The sequence below is a fragment of the Mandrillus leucophaeus genome, unplaced genomic scaffold (genome assembly GCF_000951045.1).
Source record: "Mandrillus leucophaeus isolate KB7577 unplaced genomic scaffold, Mleu.le_1.0 Scaffold125, whole genome shotgun sequence".
NCBI lineage: Eukaryota > Metazoa > Chordata > Mammalia > Primates > Cercopithecidae > Mandrillus > Mandrillus leucophaeus.
The window spans coordinates 2,275,066-2,281,972 of NW_012100876.1; the positions used below are offsets into that span (position 1 = coordinate 2,275,066).

Here is a 6,907-nt window from a genome sequence, read left to right on the forward strand (position 1 = left end):
GTGAAGTTTGCCTACGTTAAAAAAAAAAAAAAAGTTGTAAACTGATGTTTGAGCCTAATTGTGTAATTATGGGCCCTTGTCCTTTCAGGGGCTGTGAGGCACTAGTCTTCTCTTGTTAGGAACAATGGCCATGCAAGTCAGCTCCCAGCAATGTTAAAGTGTTATGTTAAGTCCAGCACATCTAATATATCCCTTATTTTGAACAATAAAGAAACAAGTTTCATTAACAGCATCTTCCTGGACCTGCTGAATAAATGATGTACAGTATTTCAAGAGCACCAGCTTGAAGAGGGACCTACAATCTGCCTGCCTGGGATGGCAGGAAGGATTAAAGAGAACACAGGCCCTCAGTACCATGGGCAAAGCCCTGAGAATCAGGAAAAGCAGACGGAGGGGGCTCCCTGAAGTCTGGGGCGGCAGGGTCTCTGCTCTCCCCCGTGAGGGTGGCAATGAGTGTGGCTCCCACCAGCCTCTGTGTTCTGTGTTTACAGGTCTCTCCACTGAATGCTGGGCTCCTAATGCCAGGCGCCCTCTTGTATCCAGGATGTACCAACAAGCTGGGCACACAGTAGGTGCTCAGTAAACATTTGCCGAGTGAATGAACTTGGTAGAGCTTGGTAGGGAAAGATCTAAAAAGGAATGAAGTAGCAGGTTAGAAAACTTGGGGTGCAAGATAGGCGTTCTGCTGTGGCTTTTCAGTGCCCTTTCCCTTGCCAGTGTCTATAAAATGAGAGTGTCGCATTGGATAGATCAGAGGTGGGAAACTGGCTTCAACTTAAGGGCTGACTGCAACCAACTGGTAGTGGCTGCCTGGGGCAATGGCTATCCCGAGAGAACTCTGAGGGCAGATTCAGTGCCATGACTGAAACACAGTGACTGCCGGGGACAAGAGCTGGGGGTCAACGATAGCAAGCACACAAGACACATCCATGTCACCCTTTAGATGTGATCATCTCTGAGGTCGCTGTCAGCCATCACGCTTTGTAATGCTTTGTCAAGCGTGCAAGTCCGCAAACTCTGACAGTCACGAGGGGTTCCTACTGCTCCAGAGGGTGAAGTCACTGCGCACCCAAGATGCCAACTCATGCTTTGGTACTTCCCAGCCTCTCCCATGTCAGAGTCTGTCCACACAGAAAATGCTGGCCTCAGCAGAGCCCCTTGCAGGGAACACAGAGAGATGACTCTTGGGGCAGCCGGTCACCTGTTTTGTGTGGCAAGCCTCACTGGTGGGGGTCTTGCTGTGGGAAGGCTGCCCGCCAGCCTCCACACGAGGCTCTCCTGTGACCCCACCCTGAGCTCTGCATCACACCACTTGGTTGCCTGGGTCTCCAAGTGTCCATCTGGAAAACAAGACTGATTCCTCTGGGGCAGGAGTGATATCTTCCCCTGGCACACCCCACCACAGCATGGGACGGGGCACAGAGCTCGGCATACAAAAGGCAGTGGTGAAATCATGGGAAGCAGTCCACAGGCAGGCAGAACAAGCAGTCAAAAGCTGCTCAGGACTCCTGCGACCCTTCTCCACCGAACCCACGTCGGCTGAGCGTGGAGGTCCCATTTTAGGCCGGGGAGGGAACCAGAGATGGCTCAGATGAATTCAAGTCCAGGCTGGGGAGGAGACAGCAGGTGCCAAGTGTGTGCTGGTTCCTTGTCACAGCATTTTGTCCTCCCAGAAGAGTTTAGGTGGAATTATTTATAGACAGAAAAAAAAGTGTTTTTCTGTGATTCGTTCAATTAATTATAAAGCAGCTGTTTTTAATAATTTGGAACATGTAAGAAAAGGGAAATGTCAGGGCAAGCCTTAAATATGAAGTTAAGGCACCAGTTGGGTGAGAAATCAATACATACAGTGATGGTATCAGCAACACAGCAGCAGCTCCTAGCAGCCAGGGGCTGGCGGGCTGGCTGTGTTCAAAGCACCTTCTGAGGAGGGGCAGCCCGGGCGTGACCCCCAGTCATGTAGGGTACTGTTGGCCATGGGAAGGAGTTTGGCTTGTATTCTATGTGTGGTAGGAAGTCACGGAGGGTTTTAAAGGCAGGGAGCGAAATAATATTGTTTCAAAAGCTCATGCTGGCTGCTGTGTATAGCCAGATGGGGCTGGGGGCTCGGAAGAGTGGCCCCCGGGGAGCACTCCAAGGAGGCCACTGCAGTTGTCAGATGAGAGATGATGGGGATCTGGAGAATGTCTGAGCTGGAGGGGCCCATAGAACTGCTGCTGTCTATGCTCCCTCATCACACAAGCTGGGAAACTGAGGTACAGAGAGGAGGGGCTAGCTCACTGTTCCAGGGTCACTGGTGGCTTAGCTGGTAGATCTTGGGAAGGAGGTAGGGCTGGCTGGGAAGCAAAGGCTAGGGAGGAAGTGGGTGGGGGGGTGTGTCGAAACCCTTCAGGGAGAAGCCAGTGGTTTGAGCTATCAAGATTCTAGAACCCAGGGAACCTTAGTCTGCTTGGGCTGGTTCTGGGGTCCCTGAGAACTGAACATGGCACACAAGTGGGGAGAGGGTGACAGTGGGGCTGGAAGTAGATTGTGAGCTGCAGATCAGAGAAGACTGTTCACATCAGTGTGAGACTGGACAGAGGTGCTGCTGCTGGATGACCCACAGGCAGGACCCTTGGGCGGGGGCGTTCAGAGCCCCAGGATGTTCTGCCCATACCTCCATATCAAGGGAGTAAGGCTTCGAGCAGTCATTTGGGAGCAGGCCTTATTAGGGTCTCAGTATTTTCATCTGTAAATTGGGGATGGTGACAGTGTGCACCTCACAGATGGCTGAATTCTAAATGAGTTAGGGCAGTCAGGTGCTCAGCACATTGAGTGACAATAGTAACAATTCAACATGATGGCAACTACAGCTTATTAATCACCCACATCTGGCACTCTGACTGAGCCACTCCGTGGGGCAGAATGATTTAGCTGTGTTCCACTGGGAAGAGAAGCACAATAAAACAAGCACAAGTCAGGGTTTTGATGAAGAACTCACCAAAACAAAACAAAAGAATGCAACGAAAAAATTAAAAAAAACCTAATCTCCCTCCACACACATGCACATATACATAAAAATAATGGGAAAATGCCAAGCTTCTGTGGTAAGTGCTTAGAGGGCGAACAGAGAAAGCCCTTCCTGCAGCCTCTTCATGCCCTGAAGAAATCACTGAGAGCAAGGCAGAGGCAAAAGGAAGTCCAGGGCACAGAGCTGGGGTTTGAGTCTAGATCTTTCTGACCCCCAGAGTCTGTGCTTCTGGCTCCCCCACACCCCTTCTGTAAGGCTTCTCTTTGACCCTCAAAAGCAAATCCAAGTCACGCCCATGTTTTGACTGAGGGATGTTACATGGTCCACTAGTATTCTTGGTGGGGCTTGAAACAAAAAAAAGGTCAAACCCACCCCATCGATTGTATTGTTAGCATAAGCCCAACTCTGTTTACTTGACTGCCATGGCTATCTGTTATTTTTATTGTTCACCGGTATCCACTGTCCACATCAGCTTGCCTGTATTCACCCCGGCCACACAGGTTGACTTTGGAGCTCTCAGGGGTCTGAGGAAACGTGGCCTTGCCCTGGGCTGGGAGATGGGCCTATGGCGGCTCAGCAGGGAATGGGCTGGTGAGAACGCCCACCTCAGGGGGCTGGCAGTGGCAAGCACCTGGCTTCTGGAACTAAAACCTGCTTGCTGGAACTTTGACAAGTTAGTGGGAGACAAATCAAATGGTCTGATTTATAAAATGAGGCTTAAGTAAAACTCCACACATTGGTGGTTCAACTGGCAGCCCTGAAGGAATCTAAGAAAACTCAGGAACCACCCCAGACAGACTTCAGCTCCATCAAGGGCACCAGAGCCAAGTGGGAGCAGAACGCTGATTTTCAGATCGATTTGTGTAAAAGTTTATATTTTTAAAAACATAATTTTTTTTTGTCAGGGATACGCCAAATAGGAATTCACTCATTTTAAAGATGAGAAAACTAAGTCTGGAGAGGCCAGTGTTTTACCCAGGAAAGCATTTGGAGGTGCGTAACCCCAGATTCAGTCTTGACTCTGTCACTTGCTCTCTGTGTGACCTCACAAAACCTTAGCATTCTAATCTGTTTAAACAGTCCCAACTTCTCAGGGTGTTATGAGGATTAAAGGAATGAATACAAGCCACTTAAGACAGTGCCTGGAGCATGGTGATCAGTCAGCAGAGGTTAACTGTTACTATGTCACACAGTTGGCCATGGTGAGCTGCAGTCAGGGGCCAGCTGGTACCACTCTGACTGAGAGAAGCCACCCATTTATTTAAATTCTCTGTACCGCCTGACCACTATCTACAGCCTTTTCTGTTTGTTTCTCTTTTCTCAACTCTAAATTCTATGATAATTATCCTGCTCAGAGGCCTCAGCTAGCAGCTTACACGCCTGGTACATAGTGGGTCATTAGTGCAAATGTTTTAGGATTATAGGTGGCCCTTTTGAGATGGGACGAAAGCTACAGCCTCTCTCCTTAAGAGACAGAAGGCATGTAGTCATGCACACACTAAGCCACCCCCAGGAAATACACATCCAGCTACACTTGGACACAGACACAGACACACTCGCATGCACATGTGTGTGCGCGCACACACACACACACACCCTAATCTGCCTTTCATTTCTGAGGTCGCAGCCCCAGAATCCTAGGTTAGGAAGCTGGCCGATTATAAAACACAGGCATCTGAGTGGTTTCTAAGCCACAGCATTTGCTCACATTGTCTGGGTCCATGCTGCCTCCGGAGCCCCAGGTAGACTGTGCTGATTTCTCCCAGTAGAGTAATAAACCAGGCAGAGCGGCTTGTGGAACTATTTCCATCCTGCTGAAGATGCTGCTTCCTTATGATCTGGATTGTGGGGAAGTGGCTACTCTGCTAGCTCCCCATGCAAATTTAATAATGTTCTAAAAGCTCAGTTCCACATAAATATAAATGTGTTTCCAACTCTGAGGTTTCAGTGATCAGGAGGCTTTTAGAAATCATTCAGAGAATTATTTAACAGACAGTCAACAGCTAATTGGAAAAAATGATTCAGAGACAAAAAAAGAAGGAAGGAAGAGCTAAGAGAGACCAGGGAAGAAAGGAAGGTGGGGGCTGCCGCGGGCTGGGAGGCACTGGGGCAGGGGCGAGGAAGCACAGTGAAGCCTTGGCAGTCACAGCCCTGTCAGTCACATGCAGCCTCATGCCAGGCCCTTTCTGAAAAGGCTTTTATTTGAGAGAGTTAGACGCAGCAGATTGGAGGAAGCAGGCCCCAGGGCCCTACCTCCCCAGAGTGGGATCTGCCTCTGTTCATGCTTCAGAAAGGAGTGAGAAAGCCTTCTCTCTCCAGGGCTGGACAGCCCCAGGAAGGCTAGCTAACCCAGCACTGAGGGTTTCATCTGGAGAGTGAAGGTAGGAATGTGGATCTGGACAGCAGCCCCAAGTCGTGCCTTTGGAGTTAGGCAAGCCTGGGTCTTGGTGCTGGCTCTGCCATCTATCAGCTGTGTGACTGAAGGCAAGTTACTCAACCTTTCTGAGCCTCGGTTTCCTGATCTGTAAAATGAGGTTAATCATTTTACCTGCTCATATGGATGAGGCAAGCCTTCCCAAACTTCAGACCTTTCTGTCTTGTTTTCACAATTTCTGTCCAATCCACGATACCCCATCCTTATATTCGTATGTTTCATTTAATTGACTCAATTTTAAAAAAAGTTAAACCCCTACTTTGGCCCCATTCTAATATCTGGGCAGTCATGAGCTAGATGGGCTATGTTTTGGATTCTTATTAAAATAAGCATATTACTATTAAAATGAAGACTGTCAGAGTAACACAGAAATGACGGAGTGTCTCGGAGTCTGGCATATATGCCCCACGTATGGGGGCAGTTGTTACTGCCCTTGTCATCATCACTGTCGCTGATCAGTACGTGCAAGCTGGAAGGGACGTGACAATGGAGTCTCTGCATGCACCTGGTTTGAGAGCCCTTAACCCACATCTGGGGCTCGCATCCTCTTCCTGCCAAAGCCTGGGCGCCAGCCAGGGTTCCTCTTCACCTGTTTCCTCACCATCTTTCATAGGCTGCCTCATATCTGCACATGCAGAAGATCATCCTACACAAAGATAACTATTTTATTTTATTTTTTGAGACAGGGTCTTGCCCTGTTGCCCAGGCTGGAGTGCAGTGGCGTGAACATGGCTTACAGTAGCCTCTACCTCCTGGGCTCAAGTGATCCTCCCACCTCAGTCTTCCAAGTAGCTGGGACCACAGGCATGCACCACCATGGCTGGATAATTTTTTATTTTTATTTTGTAGAGACAGGGTCTTGCTGTGTTTCCCAGGCTGATCTCAAACTCCTGGGCTCAAGTGATCCGCCCACCTTTGCCTTCCTGAGTGCTGGGATTATGGGCGTGAGCCCGCACTCCCACCTGATAACTATTTTTTTAATCGCCTAGTTCTACATAAAGAAGAGAATACACACTCCCTGACCCAGCCCAGCTGCACACATTTTTCCATCTTCACAACTCCCTCCTCCCCAGTTTGACAAAACCTGAATTTCTAAGGAGGGTAAAAAGTACTCCATCCAGCACCACCTGGTTATTTTTCAATTCTGCCTAGCTGACTAACCCAGAATTTCCTAATTACAACTCCACCAGGAAGCTATAACAGTTTCATTTAAAAAAGAAAAGAACAGAAATTCAAACTTAACAAAAAATTCCCACCTTTTAAACACACACACACACACACACACACACACACACACACACACACACACACACACACACACCAGTTAGACAAAACAGGTGCGCAGTGTCCATGGCATCCACTGGGTGGTGACTGTGCGCACAGGAAACAGGCTTGGGTTTGGATTTAGAAAGGGCGCGGTGGCTCAAGCCTGTAATCCCAGCACTTTGGGAGGCCGAGACGGG

The 6,907-nt window shown here is 49.0% G+C and overlaps 1 protein-coding gene and 1 long non-coding RNA gene across 3 annotated transcripts in view; both read right to left on the reverse strand.

Moving 5' to 3' along the window:
* The window catches only part of GNAO1 (guanine nucleotide binding protein (G protein), alpha activating activity polypeptide O), a 166,592-nt gene that overhangs the window by 53,458 nt on the left and 106,227 nt on the right, over positions 1 to 6,907 (reverse strand). The gene's annotated exons all lie outside the window — the stretch shown is intronic.
* On the reverse strand, positions 1,735 to 3,997 carry LOC105533438. The gene is made up of 2 exons (XR_001005115.1): positions 3,424 to 3,997; positions 1,735 to 2,923 (listed from the first exon to the last, which is right to left on the reverse strand). It is a non-coding gene; the product is annotated as an uncharacterized LOC105533438 (long non-coding RNA).